General features: G+C 40.2%; 1 protein-coding gene across 2 annotated transcripts in view; it reads left to right on the forward strand.

Moving 5' to 3' along the window:
• NEIL3 (nei like DNA glycosylase 3) overlaps nucleotides 1–27,902 on the forward strand; it is a gene marked incomplete at its 5' end in the record, with an annotated part of 176,862 nt that overhangs the window by 45,821 nt on the left and 103,139 nt on the right. For both annotated transcript variants that reach the window (XM_079909020.1, XM_079909021.1), the window contains one exon: nucleotides 6,469–6,561. The remainder of the gene's footprint in view (nucleotides 1–6,468; nucleotides 6,562–27,902) is intronic.

A 27,902-nucleotide genomic window follows, 5' to 3' on the forward strand; every position in this document is an offset into this window, starting at 1 on the left:
CATTCAAAAAGATGGTGGCAATACCATCATCAAAAAATCAGTTCAGGGTTTCCCTGGTGGTGCAGTGGTTAAGAATCCGCCTGCCAATGCAGGAGACACGTGTTCGATCCCTGGTCCAGGAAGATGCCACATGCTGCAGAGCCACTAAGCCCATGGGCCACAACTACTGAGCCCATGTGCCACAATTACTGAAGCCCATGTGCCTAGAGCCCATGCTCCGCAATGAGAGAAGCCACTGCAATGAGAAGCCCGTGCACTGCAATGAAGAGTAGCCCCTGCTCACAGCAACTAGAGAAAGCCAGCACGCAGCAATGAAGACCCTCCTTTATCAAAGATAAGGTGACCATATGTGCATGGGTTTATCTCTGGGCTTTCTATCCTGTTCCATTGATCTATATTTCTGTTTTAGTGCCAGTACCATCCTGTCTTGATTACTGTAGCTTTGTAGTATAGTCTGAAGTCCAGGAACCTTATTCCTCCAGCTCCATTTTTCTTTCTCAAGATTATTTTGGCTATTCAGGGTCTTTTGTGTTTCCATGCAAAATGTGCAATTTTTTGTTCTAGTTCTGTGAAAAATGCCATTGGTAGTTTGATAGGGATTTCACTGAATCTGTAGATTGCTTTGGATAGTAGAGTCATTTCCACAATTTCCAATCCAAGAACATAATATATCTCTCCATCTGTTTGTATCATCTTTAATTTCTTTCATCACTGTCTTATAGTTTTCTGCAACAGGTCTTTTGTCTCCTTAGGTAGGTTTATTCCTAGGTATTTTATTCTTTTTGTTGCAGTGGTAAATGGGAGTGTCGCCTTAATTTTTCTTTCAGACTTTTCATCATTAGTGTATAGGAATGCAAGAGATTTCTGTGCATTAATTTTGTATCCTGCTACTCTACCAAATTCATTGATTAGCTCTAATAGTTTTCTGGTAGCATCTTTAGGATTTCCTATGTTTAGTATCATGTCATCTGCAAACAGTGACAGCTTTACTTCTTCTTTTCTGATTTGGATTCCTTTTATTTTTCTTTCTTCTCAGATTGCTGTGGCTAAAACTTCCAAAACTATGTTGAATAATAGTGGTGAGGGTGGGCAACCTTGTCTTGTTCCTGATCTTAGAGGAAATGCTTTCAGTTTTTCACCATTGAGAACGATGTTGGCTGTGGGTTTGTCATATATGGGCTTTATTATGTTGAGGTAGGTTCACTCTGTGCCCACTTTCTGGAGAGTTTTTATCATAAATCGGTGTTGAATTTTGTCAAAATCTTTTTCTGCATCTATTGAGATGATCATATAGTTTTTATCCTTCATTTTGTTAATATGGTGTATCACATTGATCAATTTGTGTATATTGAAGAATCCTTGCATTCCTGGGATAAACCCCACTTGACCATGGTGTATGATCCTTTTATGTTAATGTGCTGCTGGATTCTGTTTGCTAGTATTTTGTTGAGGATTTTTGCATCTATGTTCATCAGTGATATTGGCCTGTAGTTTTCTTTTTTTGTGACATCTTTGTCTGGTTTTGGTATCAGGGTGATGGTGGCCTTGTAGAATGAGTTTGGGAGTGTTCCTCCCTCTGCTATATTTTGGAAGAGTTTGAAAAGGATCGGTGTTAGCTCTTCTCTAAATATTTGATAGAATTCACCTGTGAAGCCATCTGGTCCTGGGCTTTTGTTTGTTGGAAGATTTTTAATCACAATTTCAATTTCAGTGCTTGTGATTGGTCTGTTTATGTTTTCTATTTCTTCCTGGTTCAGTCTCAGAAGGTTGTGCATTTCTAAGAATTTGTCCATTTCTTCCAGGTTGTCCATTTTATTGGCATATAGTTGCTTGTAGTAATCTCTCACGATCCTTTGTATTTCTGCAGTGTCAATTGTTACTTCTCCTTTTTCATTTCTAATTCTGTTGATTTGAGTGTTCTCCCTTTTTTTCTTGATGAGTCTGGCTAATGGTTTATCAATTTTGTTTATCTTCTCAAAGAACCAGCTTTTAGTTTTATTGATCTTTGCTATCGTTTCCTTCATTTCTTTTTCATTTATTTCTGATCTGATCTTTCTGATTTCTTTCCTTCTGCTAACTTTGGGGCTTTTTGTTGTTCTTTCTCTAATTGCTTTAGGTGTAAGTTTAGATTGTTTATTTGAGATTTTTGATGTTTCTTGAGGTAGTGTTGCATTGCTATAAACTTCCGTCTTAGAACTGTTTTTGCTGCATCCCATAGGTTTTGGGCTACTGTATTTTCATTGTCATTTGTTTCTAGGTAATTTTTGATTTCCTCTTTGATTTCTTCAGTGATCTCTTGGTTATTAAGTAGTGTATTGTTTAGCCTCCATGTTGTTTGTATTTTTTGCAGTTTTTTTCCTGTAATTGATATCTAGTCTCATAGTGTTGTGGTTGGAAGAGATACTTGATACAATTTCAATTTTCTTAAATTTACCAAGGCTTGATTTGTAACACAAAATATGGTCTATCCTGGAGAATGTTCCATGAGCACTTGAGAAGAACGTGTATTCTGTTGTTTTTGGATGGAATGTCCTATAAATATCAATTAAGTCCATCTTGTTTAATGTGTCATTTAAAGCTTGTGTCTCCTTATTTTCATTTCTGATGCTCTGTCCATTGGTGAAAGTGGGGTGTTAACGTCCCCTACTATGATTGTGTTACTGTCAATTTCCCCTTTTATGGCTGTTAGCATTTGCCTTATGTATTGAGGTGCTCTATGTTGGGTGCATAAATATTTACAATTGTTATACCTTCTTCTTGGATTGATCCCTTGATCATTATGTAGTGTCCTTCTTTGTCTCTTGTAACAGTCTTTATTTTAAAGTCTATTTTGTCCGATATGAGAATTGCTACTCCAGCTTTCTTTTGATTTCCATTTGCACAGAATATCTTTTTCCATCCCCTCACTTTCAGTCTGTATGTGTCCCTAGGTCTGAAATGGGTCTCTTGTAGAGAGCATATGTATGGGTCTTGTTTTTGTATCCATTCAGCCAGTCTATGTCTTTTGGTTGGAGCATTTAATCCATGCACTTTTAAGGAAATTATCGATATGTATGTTCCTATTACCATTTTCTTAATTGTTTTGCGTTTGTTATTGTAGGTCTTTCCCTTCTCTTGTGTTTGCTGCCTAGAGAAGTTCCTTTAGCATTTGTTGTAAAGCTGGTTCAGTGGTGCTGAATTCTCTTAGCTTTTGCTTATCTGTAAAGGTTTTAATTTCTCCTTCGAATCTGAATGAGATCCTTGCTGGGTAGAGTAATCTTGGTTGTAGGTTTTTCCCTTTCATCACTTTAAATATGTCCTGCCACTCCCTTCTGGCTTGCAGTTTCTGCTGAGAGATCAGCTGTTAACCTTATGGGGATTCCCTTATGTGTTATTTGTTGCTTTTCCCTTGCTACTTTCAATATTTTTTCTCTGTATTTAATTTTTAATAGTTTGATTAATATGTGTCTCAGTGGGTTTCTCTTTGAGGTTATTCTGTATGGTACTCTCTGTGCTTCCTGGACTTGATTATTTCCTTTCCCATGTTAAGGAATTTTTTGACTATAATCTCTTCAAATATTTTCTCAGACCCTTTCTTTTTCTCTTCTTCTTCTGGGACCCCTATAATTAGAACGTTGGTGAGTTTAATGTTGTCCCATGGGTCTCTGAGACTGTCCTCAATTCTTTTCATTCTTTTTTCTTTATTCTGCTCCCTGGCACTTATTTCCACCATTTTATCTTCCAGCTCACTTATCCGTTCTTCTGCCTCAGTTATTCTGTTATTGATTCCTTCTAGAGTATTTTTAATTTCAGTAATTGTGTTCTTCATCACAGTTTGCTTTCTCTTTAGTTCTTCTAGATCCTTGTTACATGTTTCTTGTATTTTCTCCATTCTATTTCTGAGGTATTGGATCATCTTTACTATCATTACTCTGAATTCTTTTTCAGGTAGGTTGACTATTTCGTCTTCATTTATTTGGTCTTGTAAGTTTTTACCTTGCTCCTTCGTCTGTAACAAATTTTTTTGTCATTTCATTTTTTTTTTTTTTTTGATGGGTTGTGCTGTATTCCTGTCTTACTGGTTGTTTGGCTTGAGGCGCCCAGCACTGGAGTTTGCAGGCAGTTGGATAGAGCTGGGTCTTGGTGCCGAGATGAGGACCTCCTAGACGCCTCACTCTCTGATTGATATTCCCTGGGATCTGAGGTGCTCTGTTAGTCCAGTGGTTTGGACTCGAAGCTCCCACCACAGGAGCTTGGGCCTGACCTCTGGCCTGGGAACCAAGATCCCTCAAGCTTCGTGGCACTGTAGAAAAAAAAAAAAAAGGAAGAAAGAAAAAAAAGGAGCAGTGCAATATCAATAAAAAACAAAATAAAATTAGAAAGATAAAAAATATATTAGGAAAAATAAAACTGTAATTGAAACAACTGCAACAAGGTAAAATAAAACCACAAGAGGAAAAAGAAAAAAAAAGGGGCGGGGGGAACAAGCCAAAAGGAGCGATCACTAACAGAGTATAAAGAATAAAATAAAATTAGAAAAATAAACGATTTATTCGGAAAAATAAAAATATAAAAGAATCAACAACAATGAATCAAAAAGGTAAAATAGAACCCCAATGTAAAAGAGGAAAAAAGAAAAAAAAAAATCAAAACGTCTTGGCTATGGGGGCGGAGTTTAGGCAGGGGTGGAGTTTAAGCAGGGTCGGGGTTTAGGGTGGGGTGGGACCTGGGGGGTGACATTTGAACGAGGGGCGGAGCCTAGGCGGGGCAATGTTCAAGCGTGGGGCGGGGCCACTGCTTAGGACCTGCTTGAAGGGGAGCGGCAGCATGTGGAAGGAGGGCCTCTGGAGTGTGGAGTTCCGAAGTTTGGAGGTGGGGCCCTGGGTGAGGGTGTGTGGGTGGGGTTTAGGCCCAGCGCATTGTAGGGGGTCTCCGAGGGGGTCTCCGAGTGTAGAGGCGGGACCCTGGGTGGGGTGTAGGGGCGGGGCTTGGGCTCTGCAGGGCAGAAGGGAGGCTCCGAGGGCGGAAGATTAGGCCAGAGAGCCCAACAGGCTTCCACTTGCCTAAGTGGACAGAGAAAGCACTGGCCCCGTTCCCTTCCGTTCCTCTGTGCCCCCACCCCCACCCCCAGGGTCTCCCCTAACTGTGGGTGGGTCCCACTGGGTGTAGGAACTCCTCCCCTTCCCCAGCCAACCCCCAGTGGTGCTGGTCCCAGAGGTCAGGCCTTTACTTCTGCTCCCCCTTCCCTCCCTCCCACTCCTTCAGGACCCACGCAGCTGGAAGGGGCCTGGTGGGCAGAGGATCAGGCCGGGGGTCTCAATAGGCTCCTGGGGGCCCAAGTGGGCAGGGGAAACCTGGCCACGCTCCCTTTTGATCCTCCGCCCTCCCAATGGTCCCCCAATTTCCCCCTTCGAGCGTGGGATCCCTTCCCCTCCCCCAGCCGCCCCTCAGGGCGCCAGTCCCTTCCCGCCTCCACTTCTCCTCCCCCCTCACTCCCCCCACGCCCCACGCCCTACCCGGTCGCTGGGGGTTCCTCCCGTCCCCTTAGGTGTCCACGGTCCCCGAGCGGGGCCTGGTAGGTGCCCTAGTTGTGCGGAGCCGCAAATTCCGCGTCCTCCTGGTCCGCCATCTTGACTCCTAGCATTGCGTTTTTATTCATTCTGGAAACAAGCTTTGAGGGAGGAACTTGGGGTTCTTAATGAAATTCAGAAGCCTGAACTTTAGAGCATGGATTTGTAACGTCTCTATTGAGAGGTCAAAGGTGTTTTCCTCAATTCCTAGTCTGGTATGTTCTGAACAATCTCTAGTTGGGTGGAATCCATGCATTCCATGTTCCTACAGAACATGAACACACATACACCACACACACACTTACTTCTTAATCAGATAGGAAAATTAAATTGATTTCATGGTCGAATTCACTCTGCTCTCCAAGTGGCTGCTTCTTATACAAGTTTAAGCCCAAATGGTTATGTCCAAGATAATGCAGTACCAGGTTATATTAATCCCTGTCTATAATCCCTCTTATACTATCATTTCACTCACGATTCTAAGTCATTTGAGAGAGCTCCTCATTCCAAGCAAACTTTTAATAATTCACTCTAGCTCATTAATAGAACAGATTTACAACCTGAACGAATCGGATATTTTGGCAGCAAGTATGAGAACACGCAATTAATGGCCTAAACTGAAAAGCTGTGCTGTTTTACCAAATAACAAGGAAACTGGAGGTGGGTGGTGCTGAGGTCAAGGAGCCCAACAGTGACACAGTGTGAGGCTAGCATCACTGTGAATCATTTGATCTTTCATTCATGGTTAAAAGATGACAGCTAAGGATCGGAAACACATCGGCACAGAACTGTGTCCCAAGAAAGACAGAACAAAGTGGGAGCAAACGTGTATTTCTTTCTCTCTGTTTGCTTCCAAAACAAGAGTAAGATCATTCCCAGATGTTTCCCTGAACATTTCCCCTTCTGTTTCATCTTCCAGGACTGAGTCACACGTCTACCCCAGACAAATCCCTGGGAGAGACGACTGGGATTGGCCAGACTGGCTTTGACCTACTGCATTTCATCCCGAGAGGTGAGTACACAACAGGAGTTCTGTTAATAAGAGAGGAGGATGACTTTGAATAGGCAATACTAGGGTCTCCCACCCCGGATAACCTTACTCCGCAAATAGGTCTGAGTTCTGGCTAAAGTATGTCTAAAAAATAGGTGTATATTTAAGAATAAAGATTTTAAACACGGCAAATGTTCTTCTGTGAAGGGCCAGGTGGTAAATATTTTAGACTTTGTGCGCCATGTAGCCTGTGTCACATGTTCTTCCTTGCTATTTTGAAAACCCTTTAAAAATATAAAAACCTTCTTAGCTTGCAGGACATGTCAAAACAGGCCATGGGCCAGATTGGACCCTAGTGTGCTGACCCCTGGGGCAACACATGGTGTGTATAGTTTAATGATCTTCCAGTCAACAAAGCTTTATTGAATGTGTAACATAATCAGTCATCCGACTAAGTGTTGAGGATACAGCCGTGATGATATAGAAAACTCATAATCTGGTAGGATGCTCACAGTGAACAAACCCCAAATTTAAGCCCATCCTTCATTTTCCCAAAATGATTATCCTGAAAAGATTTTTTTGCAACTTTAGAGTATAATTTTACAGATAAAAGTAGTCACAACGTTACTTATAAACTTTTAATTAAACTGGGAAAATCATATCGTTTCTAAGGGATTACACATATTTGAACCACGTTATGTCTTACCTACAAGGAATATAGGAGAGGTGTAGAGCTGATGCAGGGTCACAGAACAGGACACCCCAAAGTCCCCACTTTGGTGTATTGATTACTGGGAGCTGTAGGCACTTGGAAAACAGCAATGCAGGGCGACGCTTTCCCTGAACCCCCTTATCTGCCTGTAGACAGATCCCCCAAAAGGAACCAGTTGTCATAAACCCCTGCCTGGGAGTTTCATCAACCAGGGAAGATGGACTCTTGTCACAGGAGAGGAAACTAGAAGTGGTCACCACACCTAGACACACTTTGTCGCAAACTAGCACACTTCCCATCTGCTCTTCTAAGGGCCTATTCATCTTCCTGAAAATGATTTCCTGTCCCCTCAGAGGGCACAGTTCCCCTCCCTTTTCCCTGTTAAGATGGTATTTAAGCCTGAGTTCTAAGCCACTCGGGGAGTCACTCATTTTTCCCTGGGCATCTCCCATGTATACACTGAGGTCTGCATGTTAATCAAATTCCTGTGTGTTTTATTCTGGTTAATCTGTCTTTTATTACAGGGGTTTCAGCTAAGAACTCAGAAGGGTAAAGGAAAATTATTTTCCTTCCCTACATAGCCAAAACTGTATATAAATGTCCTAAAATATTGATGCCATTGCTGGTCCTGGTGCCAAATTCTTATTAATTTCTTGTCTAAAATTAAGTAAATACACATACATATACTAAGGCCTAATAGCACAAATTTAGAAAGCAGAGAGTCAGTAATTTTAATCATAGTGTTGTCAAAAGAAAAAAATTCGTATGCCGAACATAATAAAACCCAAGAATGGCCACTGTAAGGAAATTTAATCCAATTCTTAATGTGAGAGATTAACACCTTATTACTGAGGTCTCAGTATTTTTAAGGGGATTTCTTAAAAACACTGTGGAAAACAGACATTCTCAAGGAAAAAAGAAAACATTTAATCTGAATCAATTTGACTGGGTCAGAGTTGGAAGAGTATTTTAGCCTGATCTGAAAAGTCTTTACCAGCAGCCCTGGGAGTACCTGTTTGTATTTAAGCCGGTGTGTCCTCAATCCCTTGAGGCCCTCAGGGGACACTTGGGTTGCTTGTTCTTTTCCTTTGTCATGTTGACTAAGGAAGCACACCAAGCAGCCCTTTTAAGCAAAACAAAACCAAACAGCAAAAAATAATCACCCAGGCATTTCCGAAAAAGAGTAAAACTGTTCTTTGGAAAAGTGAAATTGCATTCGGGAACCGCACGTTCTGTCTTTAACCATAGTCAACAGAATTGTTGCTGTCTTAGAAATGGTTTATTTGCGATCAGTGAGCTTGCTTTCTACAGAGGCCTCTGGAGAAAGTTTCCATCACCAATATTTTCTTTCCTTGGACCTGGGAAATTAGAGCCTGCAGATGCCATACTTGCCTAAGTGACACAAAAATGTTCCTAACCTCACGGAACTTCTGGACAGCTTTGGGAAGCAGTATCCCACAGAGCTCCTGGGGAGTGCCCCGGAATGTTTATGGGGACCCCAATGCTCCGCAGACGCCCATTAAAAGTTTGTGGCAAAGTTTCGCAACCGGCCTTCCTGGTGCTCTCGTGCTGAGGAAGTTTAAGGCTGTTTTATGATTCCAAACACCATAAAAGTGCTAGAGACAAAAGTTTGAAGTGTTCATAACACAATCTACTGAAAAATAACGTGACTTGGTAGGTCTGGTTTAAAAACTTGTACAGCTTTAATGATTTGCCAAGAAAAGCAGCCTGGAGTCACTGAAAAGATAATGGCTCCCAAGTCAGAAGGTCAGGTTTAAGGCTCAGTGCTATCACGTATCATCTCTGTGACCCTGATCTAGTCCTCAGTTACCCTGCCTTTTCCATTCTTCCCTCATCTGTCTAATGGGAATAATGTCATGAGTGTCAAACATGACGATGCTTTCATTCGTTCTCTCGTTCGGAGAATATTTATTTGAGTCGGGGATTATGTGTCAGGCTCTAAGCTAGTGGCTGGGAACACACAGGACGACAGCCGCAGTCCTGCCTTATGGCGGGAGAAGATCTTGGAACATGGTAAAGCGATCTGCACAAGTTGGTGACTCTCCTAAGAAGAACGTTGCAATGTGTTGGAGGAGGATAGCAATGACCAATCCCTTTCCTGGTAATCAATAACAAAAAGCATTACTCAACACTGGGCTGATTCAAAGAAAAACACGTATACACACCAGATTAGAGTTTTCTTTCATTGTAAGAGGTCCCTCAGATAAAGCACATTTCTGGGAAGTGAGAGAGCAATTACCTTGGTTCCTCCTGCCAGTCAGATGGGTCCTTTCAGTTTTGGCTGCTGACTACATCAGTGTAAAGCCCCAGGTAAGACACTGGTCTTATGGGCAGTGATTTTTGAATGTGGTTTAAAGAGCCCAATGCTGAATTTCAAGGATGCATCGAGTTAGGATGCTGATGGGATATATTAAAAAAAAAAAAACAACTCAAGGAAACAGTTTAACAAAACTTAGTATTCCTAAACCAAATATGTTTTTTTACATATTTCTATCAAACAATAAAAGGACACTGTTTATCTCCTAAAGCCATGTAGAGCTGAGATATTTTTAAGTCCTGATTTAAATCTTTTTTATTGAAGTATAGTTGATTTATAATGTTGTGTTAATTTCTGCTGTACAGCAAAGTGAGTCAGTTATACACATATATACATTCTTTTTTATATTCTTTTCCATTATGGTTTATCCCAGGATATTGAATATATGTAGTTCCCTGTGCTCTACAGTAGGACTTTGTTGTTTATCCATTCTATATGTGATAATTTGCATCTACTAACCCCAAACTCCCACTCCATCCTGCCCCCACCCACCCTTGGCAACCACAAGTCTGTTCTCTATGTCAGTCTGTTTCTGTTTCATAGGTAGGTTCGTCTGTGCTATATTTTAGATTCCACATGTAAGTGATATCATATGGAATTTTGTCTTTCTCTTTCTGACTGACTTCACTTAGCATGATAATCTCTAGTTGCATCCATGTTGCTGCAAATGGCATTATTTCATTCCTTTTTATGGCTGAGTAGTATTCCATTGTATACAAGTACCACATCTTCTTCATCCATTCATCTGTTGATGGGCACTTAGGTTGTTTCCATGTCTTGGCTATTGTGAATAGTGCTGCTGTGACCATAGGGGTGCATGTGTCTTTTTGAATTATAGTTTTGTCCAGCTATGTGCCCAGGAGTAGGATTGCTGGATCTTATGGTAGCTCTATTTTTAGTTTTCTGAGGAACCTCCGTACTGTTCTCCATATTGGCTGCACCAACTTACATTCCCACCAGCAGTGCAGGAGGGTTCCGTTTTCTCCACACCCTCTCCAGCATTTGTTGTTTGTAGACTTTTTGATGACGGCCATTCTGACCGGTGTGGGGTGATACCTCGTAGCTTTGATTTGCATTTCTCTACCTAATTTAAATCTTATAGGTTATTTTTCAAAATATAAATAATACAGAATCTATTATCAAAAGTAAACCTTATGCTTTGAAAAGTATCATAAATTTCGGAATTGAGTTTGATCTTAAAGATAACTTTCAGATGAGGAAATAAAAGAAAGAACAGAGAAGTGAGCTTTTTTGCTTAAGTCCCCATAGCTTTTTAATGGCAAACGTGGGACCTGAACATGAATGCATGTTAATCTATGTGTTCTTTCTGTAAAAGGTTACTTTTAGTTTATAAATAAATAATATAATATAAAAAAGAATATGAAAATAGTGAATGCATGAAATAAATTCCTGAAGAACACTCACTGTCTTTAGTCCTCGAGGAATAATAATAAAATACTATTTCAGTTATGTAATGATCTTCATTCATCCATTACTTAATTCAATACTTTCTTCTGAATGACTACTCAGTAGTCATCTCTGTTCACACAAAAATAAATAAGACCTGCCGTTTCAGGATCACCCACTGTGGAAGGAGGGTAGGCACATAGTCAGGTCACATAAAAGGTCATATATAAGGACTTTAACACCTTTAAAGGCAGCTTCAAGGTCTGAGGAAGGGCAAAACCCATGAAGCGTGCTCTCTGCCGGCAGGTACTCTGGAGGAGGAAGAAGTGGGATTAGCTGGGGTGCGACTGCCGGGAACTGGTGAGGGTGGATGAGCTGAGGGAGGACGCTGGGAGAAGCTGAACTGGGTAAACTCCAGGATGGCAGCCTTGACTCCCTGGCCTATACAGTGGTATCAGTGCCTAGCTCGTAAGGTGGTTATGAAGAACAAAACAGAGAGTGTCACGATGGCAGTATTAATAGAGTACTTACTGTAATTCTAACAGTGAAGTCCTCAACAAGAACGCAGATAGCAGGTGACTGGTGATGGGCAGGTGTCCTCCACAGCAGGCTCCCCAAGTTCGTTGCATTAGCTTCACTTCCAGAAGAGCACCTCCCGTCCTTGTCCCCGCGCCCCTGCCGCCCCTCCCAGTCTTATTTCACGTGGTTGAATTATTTGATCCATTTATAGCATTATGGTGGTTTTCCTATTTTACTACTAAAGACTATTTACTAATTGTATACAGTATTTCAGGCACTCCCTTCATTTAATCCTTACAAATCTAGGAAGGGGGCAAACTCTTATCCTGTCTTAGAGGGTTTAGAGAGGTTAAATAATTTGCCCAAAGGCACAAGGCTCAGTATGTATTGGGAGTCCAACTCCAGAGGCCCTACAGTCTAAGTCAGAGGTTGGCAAACACAGGCCCACAGGCCAGATCCTGCCCGCTGCCTGTATTTGTTCAGCCCACAAGCTGAGAATGGCTTTTCTACTTTTAAGTGGTTGGAAGTACCACCCTCAACTACTATTATGAAACACTGGGTGGTTGGAAATTAGCTTTTAGTGCCGACTGGATAACATTCCTTAATGAATTTGACGTAAAATTACAAGGTAAAAGAGTGCTTATATGCAAAACTTATTCTGCAGTAAAGTCATTTCTACGATGACTAATGCTGTTTGAAACATAATAAAGCTTCCTTATATACGTCATGTTCTATTAAAAGTTAAAACAAAAAAACAAGATCTCTATTTCCACACAAATTTGCAGAAGTAGATATAGCTTCCAAGTTCAAATTATGTAGTTCTAGCAGCATTTTTCAGACCTTAATCCAAATACAAGGAAAAAAGTCCATATTTAAAAATCCAATTAATGGTGCAATGAAGGAGCTTTCATGTAGTCTTCCTTTGGAAATTACTAATATGTAATATAATGGCACGCTAAAATCAAACATCAAGAGAAATATAAAATAGCATTCTATATGCCTTCCAATCGATAAATATGCTCAACTAAAATCATATGTTCCGGGACTTCCCTGGTGGTGCAGTGGTTAAGAATCCTCCTGCCAGTGCAGGGGACACGGGTTCGAGCCCTCGTCGGGGAAGATCCCATATGCCGCATAGTAACTAAGCCTGTGCGCCACAACTACTGAGCCTGCGCTCTAGAGCCCGCAAGCCACAACTACTGAGCCCACGTGCCGCAACTACTGAAGCCCGCATGCCTAGAGCCCGTGCTCTGCAACAAGAGGCCACCGCAGTGAGAAGCCCGCGCACCGCAACGAAGACCAGCCCCTGCTCACCGTAACTTGAGAAAGCCCGTGTGCAGCAACGAAGACCCAGTGCAGCCAAAAATTTTTAAAAATTAAAAAATCATACATTCCTCTACTGACATGTGTTTGGTGATACCTGTAAGTGTGAAAAGATACTTTTGAAGATGAAATACTTAAGATCTCATTTTGGATCAGCATTAACAGATAAATCTGCAGTTGATTCTGACTGTAGTGAAAACTAAGTTTGAACCTCAATTAAGCAAAATGCCATGCCCTCAGAAGAGAATTCCGTTCTTCTCATTAGTAGGCCTGTATTTTTAAAAGCGAGCTTAAGTGTCTTCATTATATTTTGAAGGTCATCCATAAAATCTTTGTGCAAATTTGTCTTCTCTTCTGCCATATAAATTCCTGCACAGTGTCTTCAGTGTTGCCTCATAGCGGGCAAAGCCTAAAGTATTTACCCTCTGACCCTTTGTAGCAAAATCTTACTGACCCCTATTCTAATTCCAGCAAACGCTGTCTTCACATCATTCCCCTTTCAGAGCTGTCGGCTAGCTACCTGTCCCTAGACGGGAATTCCCACTCCTAGCTCACTTGCTTCCGGAAGCTTCAGATCAGAATTGCAGGGGGTACAGAGCTGTTTATGAACTTTCTGTCTCTTCTTAAAAACGCTTCACCCTGCTGATCAACCCCCTCCAGCCCCGCCCCCGACTCGGCCTTACAGATGCCAGCAGGTTGACACGGCCACTCACTGCTGGGTGTCCCCCCGGCCAAGGCCTTTCCTTGGACTCAGAGTTTCCATTCTCCTTTCCTGGCTCTGTCACAAATCTTGTTTTTGAGTGCTTAGCGGTCCTCCAGTCTTCACCAGTCTGTGGAGGCCGAGTTTGGGGTCCCCGGGGAGTGAGGGTCTTGGCCCCCCTAACTATTCTGCTCTCCAAAGGAAGCCCTCCGGCTGGGTGAGTGAACAAATATCGGACTATATTTTATTCAAAGCCTAAGAAACAACTATTCATGAGCAAGGGAGCCGTGAACAACCAGCTCCCAAGGTCTGAGGCGGGGAGGCCTTGGATGGAGGCGTTGTGTAAGGCAAAGAGTATGAAAAGGGTCCACAAAGCACGCTGCAACACCTGTGGGTGAGGTGAGCCGCTGGGACGCAGCGATGGGCCCCCAGGAGAGTGGAGGGCCCTGAGGGTGTCTCTCAGAGCAACTCCTGCCATGTGTCCGCTCAGGCTAGCTTCAGAGAGTCCTTACCCCTCTGGTCACCTGGTGTCATGACTGGGGGCGCAGCAGGAAGAAAACTGTGGGAGAGGGGAGGGCCAGTAATACGCTGATGAAAGAAACTTACCCTGAGTGCCAAAATAAACTAATCTTCCTAGACTTATTTTTTAAGGGAAATATTTATGCACAGATGGATGTCCAATTGGTAGCCCTTCACAAGGCCACTATTTGACATGTAAAATCCTCGTCTATAGAGAGACTTTTTTTTTACAAGTTACTAAAAGGGGGCTTAAAGAATCAAAATGTAAGAGGAGTAGGAAATTTAATTGTCACTGAGTGCTTATGTAGTACAATGAAAAGAAGTGACTAGAGCTTCTTATTAATGGAGAAATAGTACAAAAATAGATAAGCTTAAATGACGCAAGAAAATGACAGAAAATAAAAAACTCAACTTTTCTATTGTCAAGGCGAGGATTTCCAGACTTTTAAAACTAATATAGATTGATTGTCTCCACTTAACTGTTTTGACTCCTGAACTATTTTCTCTGCAGCCTTCCGTTAGTGTATGCGTCGCATACATGCCAGCTGATAAATAACAGCATGGGATATAGTGCAGTTTCCGACTACATGCGCTCTGCATTTCCCACGATCAGAATCAGCTGTAAATGGAGCAGGTCTGCCTTACCCCAGAATATCTTAAGTGCTCAGACTTACACACTTAAAGCCAACCTAAGCCCCTCCTGTGTCCTCTCTTGACTCCAACGTTTTGCTCACCAGGCTGGGTCCCTAGTGCTACTGTCTTCTGAGCCCAGCTAAGGCTGCCACACCTGGACCCTTGTCTGCCCCAGCGTTTTGATGTGGGCAGGTCGAATGTCAGGCTGCCTTGTTCAGTATCTACTCGGCCATTTACTGTGGGTAATTCTAATGCTTGCTGGTTTTCTTTCAAGTGGGTTAAAAACTGTATCATGATTCTGTGAGGTAAAATATGCCAAGAACCTGATGTTTAATTTTCATGTATTTTGTAGACAGCTGTTGCCGTTTCACTATTCCTTTACATTTAGTCCCAGGGTTCTTTGTGTTCTTTTCTTGGTTCTTACGCAAGCCTTCTTTCCTCAATTGGTCTATTTATTTCAAAACTATATTTAGATCTGCTATTATATTTTGTTTTAGTCTCTATCAGAATATATTATATAGCTAATCATTTTTTTTTTCTAACCATGTAATCGTAGGGAAGTACACGGGCCAGAATATTACATTATTAAATAATCGTGCTTGTCAGAGGCAATGCCTGAATATCAAGACAGTATGAGGCTAATGAAAAATGCTTTGAAAAGCTACAAACATGGTGTATCTCATGTTATCAGATGGTAGATAGGGGTTAAAGGCCAGAGAGTGTGGCATAAGAAACAGGAGAGATTAATGCTACAACTTTGGGCTTTAGTGTCTAATATAAACACTTTTCATTACTGAGAACGATTACAGGAAAGAGCAGCCTCTTTACAGCAAAATCTGTAGAGAAGGAAACGTGCAAAAAAAGATCTTCAAGATTCCTTTTTAAAGTTATAATACAGTTTAAAATCATTACAGATGGAATTATTAGAAATAAGGAAAATCATGACACCTATGAAATAGAAGGCACAGTCAGGTTCAATAGCAATCATAATCGCAGACCTGCAGGTTCTTACTGAATCGTTAAGTGGGCGGAGCCTCAAGCTCTAACAAGTAGAGACTCTGAGAAAATACGAATGCTGCAGAAAAGCCATCTGCAATTGTAAAATACAGAGGGTAGAGGGAGGATTCTAAAACACACTCAGGAAATAAATGTGCAGTTAGTACCACTCAGAAATGATGCAGAAGGGGATTGAGGCAGACGTGAATGAGGATGAAAATTACGAAAGCACTCGAACAAAAGCAAGAAAGCACGAATCAAATATAGCATCGCTAGGAACTGCTACTCAATGAAAGAAGGGTTAAGAGCAAGGATAAACTATTAGGAAAACTCTATTAGGAAAACTATCACTACGATGGAGGACTCATAAAGTCAGTAAGCAGAATAAAAATGTAAATATGTACGGAGGAAATAAAGCAAAATAAACAAGGATAGAGTGTAATTTTAGTTCTGCTATGTTAAATGTACATAGTACATAATACACCTTGAAGAAAATAATATGCCTTATTCCTGAATAAGTCCGTTAGACTTCTTAAGTCCCTTCACTTACTTTGTGAAAGCACCTGTTCTTCCTCATATGGGGTAACCACTGATGTCAATAAGAGGTGAGTGTCCTTCAGTTTAGGTTAAACCCAATTCACTAATGAGGGTTGGGTTTTGTGACCTCTTGGTGAAATATTATGACACTTCTTAAAGGACAGTGTACTGTAGCTGAAAGATAATTAAATTAGGACCCAGGTTCAAGTTCAGCTTTGATCTTTTACCAGCTAATGTGACTTTGGACAACTCATCTAAACTCTTCTAACAGCTGCTTCGTCTACAAAATGTGTGTACTGATTACACCTTCAGAGAGAGAATTCGAGAATGAAATATAAAGCATTTATCTTTATTTGAAAAAAATTTTTATTGGTGTATAGTTGATTTACAATGTTGTGTTAGTTTCAGGTGTACAGCAAAGTGATTCAGTTATACGTATACATATATCCACTCTTTTCTAGATTCTTTTCCCATATAGGCCATTACACAGTATTGAGTAGAGTTCCCTGTGCTCTACAGCAGGTCCTTATTAGTTATCTGTTTTATACCTAGTAGTGTGTAAGACTGTCCCCAGGACTGATAAATATTAGCTCTTTTTCCTCCAAATCCCTAAGGTTCTGGCCAACCCTGAAGTCAGCGATGCCATTGCTGAGCTCCGTAAATCAAGAAAATAGTACCTGCTAATAGGCTTGTTGAGAAAATCCATTAATGATGAAGAAACTTAGCTAAAAAGTGGTAGTGTCACTGTCTCATTGCATTCCTTCCGGGAATGTCCACAGTCTGAAAAGCTTTAACTTTCGGTAGCTGACAGCAGCGGACAGTATTCCTTGCAGTCTGAGCTGAGCTCAGTGTGAGCACAACATCTGAGGATTCGGAAGCAGACACAGGACAGTAAACACTTTGCACCGTGCAGTGCCCTGCCCCCCCGTGGGCACTCAAAAATATAACCCACGGCGATTATGACAATGGTGAGCAATCAGTGTCTAGAGCCATTGGTAAACAGCCGCCGGGCACTCAGGCAGGGAAGGCTGCTGCCTCTGTGGCCTCCACCAAGTCTGGCTCCACACGCCCGCCGGTTACAGGGCAGTGATTTAAGAAGTGTGGGGCTTCGCAAAGACAGGAAATGGCCTGTTTTGTGACCCAAATAAAATGCTGACAGTTCGTCAGGAAACCATTTTTTGCCCCAAACCCTTATCTACATTTTTTCCCCCTTAAAGGTTCTATCTTTGGGCTACTAAATTCTCCCGGGGTGGGGTGGTGTGTGTGTGTGTGTAAATGTTATTTGTATCAGAAAGCTATCACTTAAGGATATAGCCTCAACGTTGCTTTAACTCTGAGGTAACACCACGAAAATCTCTATTTTTCAAATAAGGTATGGATCAGGAGACAGAAGGAGAAAGGCTAAACAAAGGAATAAATAAATGGAATGAAAAGAATGGAGAAATGCCTCTTCGTTTTTTTCTAACTTTTCTACAGTAGGCATATGGCAGAAACTGCTTGTCGCTTACTATGATCTAGTCTCCCCTTCCTCTTTGCTAACAGAACTCCAGTTTTGTTGGAGATGATCATCAAGGTTTCCAGCTTACTATGTAAATATCTTCACTTCCCCCAAGTAACTATGCAGATAGGGAAAGCTATGTTATCTAGTTATAGCCAGTAAGGTATAGGCAGACATGTTTGGGGAAAGGATCCCTTCTCAAGACAAGACAAAGCCTTATGGGAAAGGCTTCTGGATCTTTCCCTTTCTTCCTGCCTGAGATCAGAATGTGATGGCTGGAGGGGCAGCAGTCATTATGCAAACATGAGTGCGAAGGCCACATTGCTGAGGAAGGCAGAATAGGAAACAGGAGTTTGAAGCCTTGATGATCTTGCAGGGCTTCAGCTACAGCAACCTTGGACTCCCTATCTACGCAGTGTCTTGTATGTGAGAAAAAGAAGCCCTTTCTGTGTTTAAGCCACTGTTTTTCAGATTTTTTTCTAGCTCAAAGCCAAACATGATGTTCTGTAGAACATGTGTTATTGGTGGAATTGTTTTTAAATACATAACTTTTATATGGACTGGGAAACCAAAAAATTGGTGTGGGTCTTTTTCCCATGGTCTAGAATCAAACAGGCAGTGTCTCTGAGGTATGTGTGTGTTTATCAATGTGTACACATGCACACACATTTGTATATTTTATATATACACACACACATATATACCCACGTACATATGTAAATATAGTTATGTACCCATATATCTGGATGTTTGCTAGGTACTTGCATACACCTAGAAACACCTAGAAACACCTAGGTATATCGACTTGATTTGTTCTCACCATCATCAAGAGATATTTTTTAATTGGATAAGAAAAGAATACAATACTATGAGAAGTACAAATCTGAAATCTTAGATATAAGTGTCAGGAAGTTATAGGTCCCCAGGTAATGTATGAGTCATAGGGTTAGGGGGGTTGATACTTTCAGGCCAAAAGTTGACCAAAGGAGTTAGTTCCTCATGTCTTTAACTTCATGCTCTTAATTCCATTATATAAAATAAGTTAAGCCTCTGTTTTCCAAACCTCTTTAGTTCATGGACATGGACACTTAAAATCATAGAGTTGGAAGGGACTTGAGAGATCACCTGGTCCAAATCCTCTGATTTTATGGATAATGAAGCTGAGATCCCAAAACACAGGTGATTTGTCTTGTGCTGGGAATGTATCAGTAGCTGAGCTAACACCCAAACCCTTTTTCCTGACTTTCATTCAGGCCCACGTCAGCAGACACACAGTCAGTGTGTTTTCCAGACTCAGGACCCCTCTCCTGTAATGCAGGTCCCTGCGTGTGTCAGCATCTATTTGGGTCCTTTGTGTCACTTCCATGGGACTTGAGAACAAGGGCAGCAGCTACAAGCACGATGGCACTCATGTGGCTTTGGTGCCTGTGAGTAACAAAGTCCTTTGTCTCCCACCCAAGAGTCTCAAGTCTTCTGAATCTATGAAACAGGAATAGGCTAATTTATTAACCTGTAGGTCAGATAAGATCAGTTGCCAGGCTGGATATAAGCCTCATAGAAAAAGTTGGGGATTAACTCCTTTTCTATTTTATGTGAAATTATCTGCAGGATTTGCGTTATTTCCTTTTTTTAAGTTTGATAGAATTCACCAATAAAGCCATTTGAGACTCACGTTCTACGTGTGGTTAAGATTCTTTTTTTTTTTTTTAAATTTTTACTGGAGTATAGCTGCTTTACAATGTTGTGTTAGTTTCTACTGTACAGCAAAGTGAATCAGCTATATGTATACATATATCCCCTCTTTTTTGGATTTCCTTCCCATTTAGGTCACCACAGAGCCCTGAGTAGAGTTCCCTTTGATTCAACTCCATTATTATGGGGCTACTCAGATTTTCTATTTTGTTAGCTTTGGTAACTTGCTTTTAAAGGAATTCGTCCACCTCATCTAAATTGTCATATATGTTGGTATATGGTTGTTCAAAATATTCCCTTATTATTCCTTTAATATCTATAATATATGGAAAAAACCAAACTCTCATTTATTTCTGAAAGAAATAGTTTTGGTTTTCTTTTTAACTTTCTTGTCTTTATCAAAAGAAATATTTTATTAACCTTTTCAGAGGACTTACTTTTGGTTTTGTGAATTTCCTCCATTGTTTGCTTTATATTACTTGATCTCCACTCTTATGTTTATTATTTTTGTCCTTTTATATATTTGGGTTCAAATTGCTTGTCTTTTTCTAGATTCTTAAGGTGGAAATTTAGAGTGATCTTAAGTCTTTTTTCTTTCCTAATTTAAGAATTTCCCTTTACTGCTTTAGCAACATCCCACAGCATCCTGTAACATTTCATAGGCTATATTTTCATTATAGTTTTTCTCAAATCAAGTTTTCATTTTCTTTGTGATTTTTTCCCCTTGACTTCTTTGATATTTAGAAGGGAGTTCTTTAATTTCCAAACGTCTAGGCTTATCTAGATGTGTTATTGATTTCTAATTTGAGTCTGTTACTGTCAGTTAACATGCTTTAAAAATCAAGCCTTTTAAGTTGATTGAATGTGTTTCTTTCCCAGCATAGAGTTTCTCTTGGAGATTTTACTGTATGCACTTGACAAGGGATGTTAAAAATCTCCATCAGGTTTGTCCTATTAGTTCTACCAGTGTTTGCTTTGGGCTTTTTGTTATCCACACGGTTTATCCCTGAAGTTTCAGGTCTCAGCGCCGCCCCACATGAAGAATGACGCCAGACTTGCTTTTCTTTCCTTTTTTTTTTAACATCTTTATTGGGGTATAATTGCTTTACAGTGGTGTGTTAGTTTCTGCTTTATAACAAAGTGAATCAGTTATACATATACATATGTTCCCATATCTCTTCCCTCTTGCGTCTCCCTCCCTCCCACCCTCCGTATCCCACCCCTCCAGGCGGTCCCAAAGCACGGAGCTGATATCCCTGTGCTATGCGGCTGCTTCCCACTAGCTATCTACCTAACGTTTGTTAGTGTATATATGTCCATGCCTCTCTCTCGCTTTGTCACAGCTCACCTTTCCCCCTCCCCATATCCTCAAGTCCGTTCTCCAGTAGGTCTGTGTCTTTATTGCTGTCTTACCCCTAGGTTCTTCATGACATTTTTTTTCTTAGATTCCACATATATGTGTTAGCATATGGTATTTGTCTTTCTCTTTCTGACTTACTTCACTCTGTATGACTCTTGCTTTTGACTTTGCATCCGGGCTGGCAGCCTGACGCACCTGGGCAGCCTCTCCACGTGGACGGGTCGTGGGCGGTCATCATAGCTGTCGTTTGCGAGCCTGTGGAGCCAGGGCTCTGGAGCAGCAAGCTCTCGGAGTGTCGTTTTTCCCCGAGAACTTCAGCTCTGTGCACCAGGGCTGTGTTGAACAAAATCTACTTACACTCAAGCAAAATAAGGACAGGAGGGCACGGTGTACAAAACAGCAGTGGGAACGTCACGGCAGTGCCGGCTCAGAACGGGCACCTGGTCAATATGCCGCACAGGGGCTCAGCATGCTGTTGCCTACCCGGGAGGCACGCTCCCCTTTGTTTTTACTAAAAGAACCCTTGTTTTCAGCTTTTATTGGCAATGCAGCCAAAAAACAAACAAAGAAACCAAAACAAACCGACCCTACCGTTTCTCAGACTCTATTGCAGCAAAGGCTGACGGTATGGCATGGCTTCGTCGGTGAGATTAGCTGGAACCTAACCAGGAATTCCTGTGTAGTTTTGCTTTCCTGACACAGGTGCCAGCCTTCCTCTTCATAGCTTTCTTATTCTTCCTGCTTGGAGTACAGAAGGGGGGTCAGAGGTATCTCGCAACCGTGAAGTAACCGTGCGAGTGAAGGAACGGAAAGACAAAATAAATCCAGGATGTTGATGATATTACAAGGCTGCTACACCACCTGGCCTGCCTATGTCCAGGCTTACTGTATAAGAACAAGAAACCCCTATTTGGTTAAGCTGCCGTAATTGTGTTTGTGTTATATGCAGCTGAACTTTAAAAAGATAAAGTATTAAGAGACTGATTACGCTATCAGAAGCCAAATTCAAACTTCTGCCTGAGTTATACTTTCACAACTTTCTACTCTTCTAGAACAATTTCTTTAAAAAATAAACTTCAAAACTTTCTACGTTATCATGCAAAGAACTCAGTGCAGACTTTCACCCATTTGGCATCATTTTGGTAATCAGAAGTCCTCCAAGCAGTGGTTTTCTCTTTGAAATGTCACTCCTTTTTCTAAAATGAAACACTAAGTCCAGGCTATACAGAGGAAGATTGTTGACTGCCCTTCTGTAAAACAATTCGACTTCCTGCACAGTTTGAAAGACATTACAAGGTGAAGTTTGTACAAAATTATTTTCTTATCTGGTATCTCTGCAAATGTGTTTCTGTAACTGCCTTGGCCTTTTCACTCTGAGGTGACGTCAGGCTTAACCCTTTTCTCTTGGGGAGTTTTGAATTCCCAAAGTGCAGTGCGAATCCCTTCCGCATTAGCACTGAACCTCAGAAGCGAATTCCCACATGCGTGTGCTGGGGAATTAATCAACCCATTCACAATCAAGCTTTCACATGAATATCTACTGATGTAAACTTCCACATCTGAGACAGAGAGCAGTTCCAGTCAGCATTTAGGATATGGCCCTGGACGCCCTGCTTGAGAGTTAGCAGAGGAAGAGAATGCATTGTTTCTCAGCTCTGCTAACTTAAATCTGAATATTTTGTGAAGGTGAGTGTGCTTATCCCTGAAAGATTATGAAACTTCTACTTGTGTGTGCACAGGGACACACACACACACACAGACACACACACTCGCATTTTCCAGTTGCTTCACGAATGAAAATAGTGGAACAGAAAAAAAACTAGGAGTCAATATATAGCAAGTAAGCAAAAAGTACAGAATTTGAAATATCTAATAGCTTTGGGTCTGATAAACTTTTCAAGTCTTGAGAGATTAATAATGGAAAATAGAGCCTGTTGTGAATTAATCACTAGTCCAAATGGGGTCCAAGCCAATAATAATTAGATCAGAAATGCCAAAGAATCCTTCTTGAGGTTTAACAGATAAACTTTGAGCCCTGTCTGCATAATAAGAACGATGTCAAAATATTGTTCTTGTTTTTTTAATGGGTTTCAAGACATCTACAAATTACTTAAGACTAAGTTTTTCTGTTGACTTGGGTAGCTGATTAAAATTATATATGCTAAATTATATATGCTATCACTTTGGCAAGAAGCGATCTTATATTTGTCTGCTGAACTGGGCCCTTCTGTTCTGCTAGGAATATAAATCTATTTTACTATATTATGCCCATTGTGTTCTCAATAAGACATCAAATACAATAGATTGGACTCAACCATCTCTTGAGATTTTTGTTTGTTCTGTTACAAAGGTAGAGATGGATACACATATAGCTGACGGGTTATCTCCCAGGTAGATAAATGTGATTGAGAAGGCTAGAGCATGCCCAACTGTCTCAAACAAGCTCACTGTATTTATATCTGACCTTTAGTTAATGATGTAACCTGCTTCTATATGGTCTGTCAAGCTCAGGATTGAGGATTGTTCCTTAAACTGTGCACACCTTTGGTTGCTTCATGCTAGCGAGGTCCATCTGTTGCTGTCATTTCACAGCTATCACAGCTACCTAACTTCACATCAGGCCCCAGTGCAATCCAGCCAAACTTGGAATGTCCACAAAGTATAGATAGCGTGGCTTAATGACAGAATGCAGGCATTTCTGTTTTAAACTCCAGGTCTTTTCTCAGACTCAAGACAATTTCCTGTGCTCTTCTTCTTTGTAGTGGCTCAGTCTCTGCTTGTCTTGTTTGCTGTCACCTCCCTCTCTGTTTTGCTTACACTTCTCCAAATGCCTTGCCGTTCCTAAAAGAGCACACAGCCTGCTAAGGTCTTAAGAGTTTTCCAGTAACTCATTACATGAAACTGGCAGTCATTTGAAATAACAACAATGAATCTGCAATTAGGAAGATTGCAAACCTCTTGCAGTCTTCATCCTTGGTCTGAAATGACCAAGTCCCTGCCTAAGACCTGAAAGCTGTTAAGATTTCTGCGCTCAGCTTTTACTCCTTTAAGGAGGGCACCTCACTAAACCCTTCCCCACATTCTGACCCAATCAAGGCAAATAATAGTTGCCTTTTTTTTGCCTCAAGTGGCAATCCGCATCTTAAAATTATATTTCAAGTGTACAACATGATGATTTTTTCTTTCTTTTTTTTAGTTGGAGTATAATTGATTTACAATGTTGTGTTAGTTTCAGGTGTACAGCAAAGTGACTCAGTTATTTATATATATATATATTCTTTTTCAGATTCTTTTCTCTCATAGTTATTACAAAATACTGAGTATAATTTCCTGTGCAATGCCACATTTTTGAAGAAGGATATCCTTGATGTAACTTCTCACTAGAACAAATGTGGTTCCCGCACCAGAAATCTAATGTTTATAGTAATTACCTTCTGCGACCTGATTTCTTTCCGTCTTTCAGTTTGCTCAATAAAACTTAGTTTATGTTGACGTAGTTATTTTAATTCTTTTCATTAGTAATCTGATAGGAAACACCCTGCAAAAATGGTTGGCAACCAAATGACAGTGCCATGAAGCAAATGTACAAAAGCGCTAATGTTCTTAATCTTTTCCAAAATTGCCAAATACTACATATTTCAAAATTCTACTATGAAGCTTTAAAGTTCACTTATCTTATGATGCATTGCACAACATATTTAACTGACTAAATAAGATATCTCTAGAAAATGCCATAGTACGGTTTTGGTATCCTTTTTCTTCTTAGGTAACTAAATACCTCGGAGTTAGTTGAAATAAGGTCCTTTAGAGGTTAAGTGAAACTTTAAAAGGCAGATAATTTTATCATATAAAAGCTTCTCCAGAAAAAAATAAAAACTGCACAAGTCACTTTATGAGCTTAATATCTTGATATTAAAACTATATAAGGACAATACAAACGAAAAAGGAAAATAGTCTACTTCTAAACACAGATAAGAAAATACTAAATAAAATATTAGCCAAGTAAACATTGTTTGTTAAGAACAATACAGTGAATTTGTAGGAATTATCTCAGGAATGGTACAATGGCTTACCGATCAAAACTTTATCAATGTAATTCATCATGACAGTGGACTAAAAAAAAAACATTTATCACCTCAGTAGATACAGAAAAAGCATTTCATAAATTTTACACTTATTTAATGAGAAAACAAAAGAAACTAAGAAAACTGGGAGCAAATATGACGTCTTTAACTTAATAAAAGTCTTCATTGAAAAGACTCAGCTAGATAGTGTTTATTGAAGAAATTTTGAACTCAACAAAGCAAGGATATATTTTATCACCACTGCTATTCAGTATAGTACTGAAGGCTCTAACCAACACAATGAGACGAGGAAAATAATTAGCAATGATAAGAATTGGAAAGGAAGACATAAAACTGTCATTTGTAAATGATAAGATTATGTAGAAAACCCAACAGAATGAACAAATTAGTGTATCTAATAAAAGTTAAGTGAAATTGCCAGATACAAGATAAACTTTAAAGATTAATAGCGTTTTTCGACACCACTGGTCGCAAAATATTGGTTCCTCTAAAAGTTGATAAATAAACTTTAAAAAATGTATAATTCTTATCTTCAAAAAGCAAACTGACTCATTTTATGAGCCCAGTATGATCCCAGTGTTTATTTATAACCTGCAATTATGTACTTTACAAACAACATAGTGTAGAGATTGACAGCAAGATTGCCTTGGGTTCAAATCTTGATTCAGTCATTTACACCTGTGTGAACTTAGACAAGTTACATAACCACTCTCTGCCTCATTTTTCTTGCCTATAAAATGAGAAGAAAAAAATTACCACTTAGGATATTGTGAGGATTAAGTGAATTAATACTTGGAAAGCATTTGAATAGCACAAAGTTGGTGTCTCACAAAAATTAGCTATTATTATAATAATAATTATTATTATAGAACTAATGTATTAATACATTAGGTACTATTTGCCTAAAAATTAAAATGTTAAAATAAAATAAAAAATAAGTATTTATAGAAGTGCTAATATTTTCTTCTCTTCCTCAATTGGGTGTACTGGAGTCCAGCACCTTACATAGTAAAAACCAACTAAAAATATAAGAGAAGATAATATGCCACCAAAATATCAACCCAAACTATGAAATCCTAGGAATTAGACCAACGAAGAAAACACAACGTCTTCACAGAGACATTTATAAGATTTCTAAAGTTAATCGAATGAGACCTTAATAAAAGAAGGCATGTTAACATTGTAAAGCTATTAACAGTTTCCCATTTATCTATAAACTAAATGTATATATATAATCAGTATCTCAGAATTTGCAAGAGAACATGAAACTGATTTTAAATATAATGAAGTTTACACATTCATACAAAAGCTAATAGAATTTTGAGAAGGAAGACTAAAAGTGGAAACTCATGAAATATTCAGACACATTATAATATCACAGGACTAAAAATAGTGTTGAATTGGTACCCGAACAGATAGATCAATGAAACAGAATAGGAAGACCAAACAGACTTATGTACAAAGGATAACTGCATGTAACAATGATGGCATCATAGATAAAGGGCCTAAATGTAAACATAAATGTTTTAGTCAAATTTCCCGAGGGTAAGCTGCACAACGAACCATGCCAAGGTCTCAGTGGCTTCCAACAATAGTCATTTTATTTCTCCCTCACAAGTTTATGATCAGATAAAAGAACTTGCATTCAGTCAGCCAAAGGTAGTCCAGTGGCCTGTCCTGACAATGGTGTGGTGAAGTCTATTCCTTTATAGGGACACGTGGTAGGAATGGGTTAATAATAGTGATATGAAGAAGTGAGTGGTAATTAGGAATAATAATCTATCATAATAAAACTATAAACAAAGTTAATAGAAAAATGTAGGAAGGTATTTTTATGACATTAAAATACCTTGGACTAGAGAGGGGAAGCACAAATCGTAACGTAAAATACTGATAAATTCGAATAAGTCAAAAGTAAAACTCTCAAGTTTTAGAGAAAGTTAGCTGATGTATGATGGACTGGGAAAGGAAGTTAGCATTATACAGACATTATTTCCTGGACTATAATAAGAACTCGCACATACCAAAAAAAGAACAAAAAAAAACTATAGGTTTCAGGAGAGTAGAATTTTTTTTCCTGCCTCAATCACTGTTGTGTCTCCAGTGCTCAGATAAGTGCCTGGCAATGTTGACACCTGCTTACTGTTTATTCTGCATCAAGATTCACTTCCCATCTGTCCTGTTCTCCGAGACAGATACACTAATTTCCTATTGCTGCTCTAAGTAGTTCACGTTTAGCAGCTTACAATAACACAAATTTATTCTCTAACTTTTCTGAAGGGCAAAAGTCCCACAGCAGTCTTACGGGCCTGGAGTCAAGGTGTCAACAGGGCTGCTCCTTTTGGAGGTCGCCTGCGTTCCTTGTTCCCTCCTCCGTCTTCAAAAGCATCATCCATCTCCTTCACTGACTGGGTCTGTCCTCACATTACCTTTTCTGTCTTTGACCCTCGTGCCGCCTGTTATCAGACCCTTGTGATTACACTGGGTGCATTCAGAGAATTCAGGATCATCTCCTCATTTCACAATCCTTAATTCAATCACATCTGTCAAATCCCTTTTGCCCTTTAAGGAAACGTGTTCACAAATTCCACGGATTAGGTCATGAACACGTTAGGGTTGGGGGGAGCCTTATTCAGCCTGCCGCACCGGGCTTTCTCAGCCTTGGCACTGGTAACGCTTTCTCGACTGGGTAATTAACGATCTGCTGTGGTGGCTTGCCCTGCGCGCTGTTAGATATTTAGTAGCATCCCTGCCCTCGACCCATGAGATGCCGGTAGTACCTCTCCCCCTAGTTGTGACCAAATGTCACCGGTTGAGACCCACTGCTTCACACCATACTGGGGATCATTTAATAAAGCAAAGCTAAGCATGTCCATCTCCTGCATAGAATTCTCTATTTGTTCCTCTATTACTTTCAACAGAAGACCCATACTTCTTAGCATACCATTCAGGTTTTCCATCATCTGGCTTTGCTGACTTCTCTTGGCCCCATCTGCCTTCACTCCCTATCCTCTTGTCCTCCAGATACTCTTGTGGTCCCCCC

This window comes from Stenella coeruleoalba (genome assembly GCF_951394435.1).
Source record: "Stenella coeruleoalba genome assembly, chromosome: 21".
In the NCBI taxonomy this organism is placed as follows: Eukaryota; Metazoa; Chordata; class Mammalia; order Artiodactyla; family Delphinidae; genus Stenella; species Stenella coeruleoalba.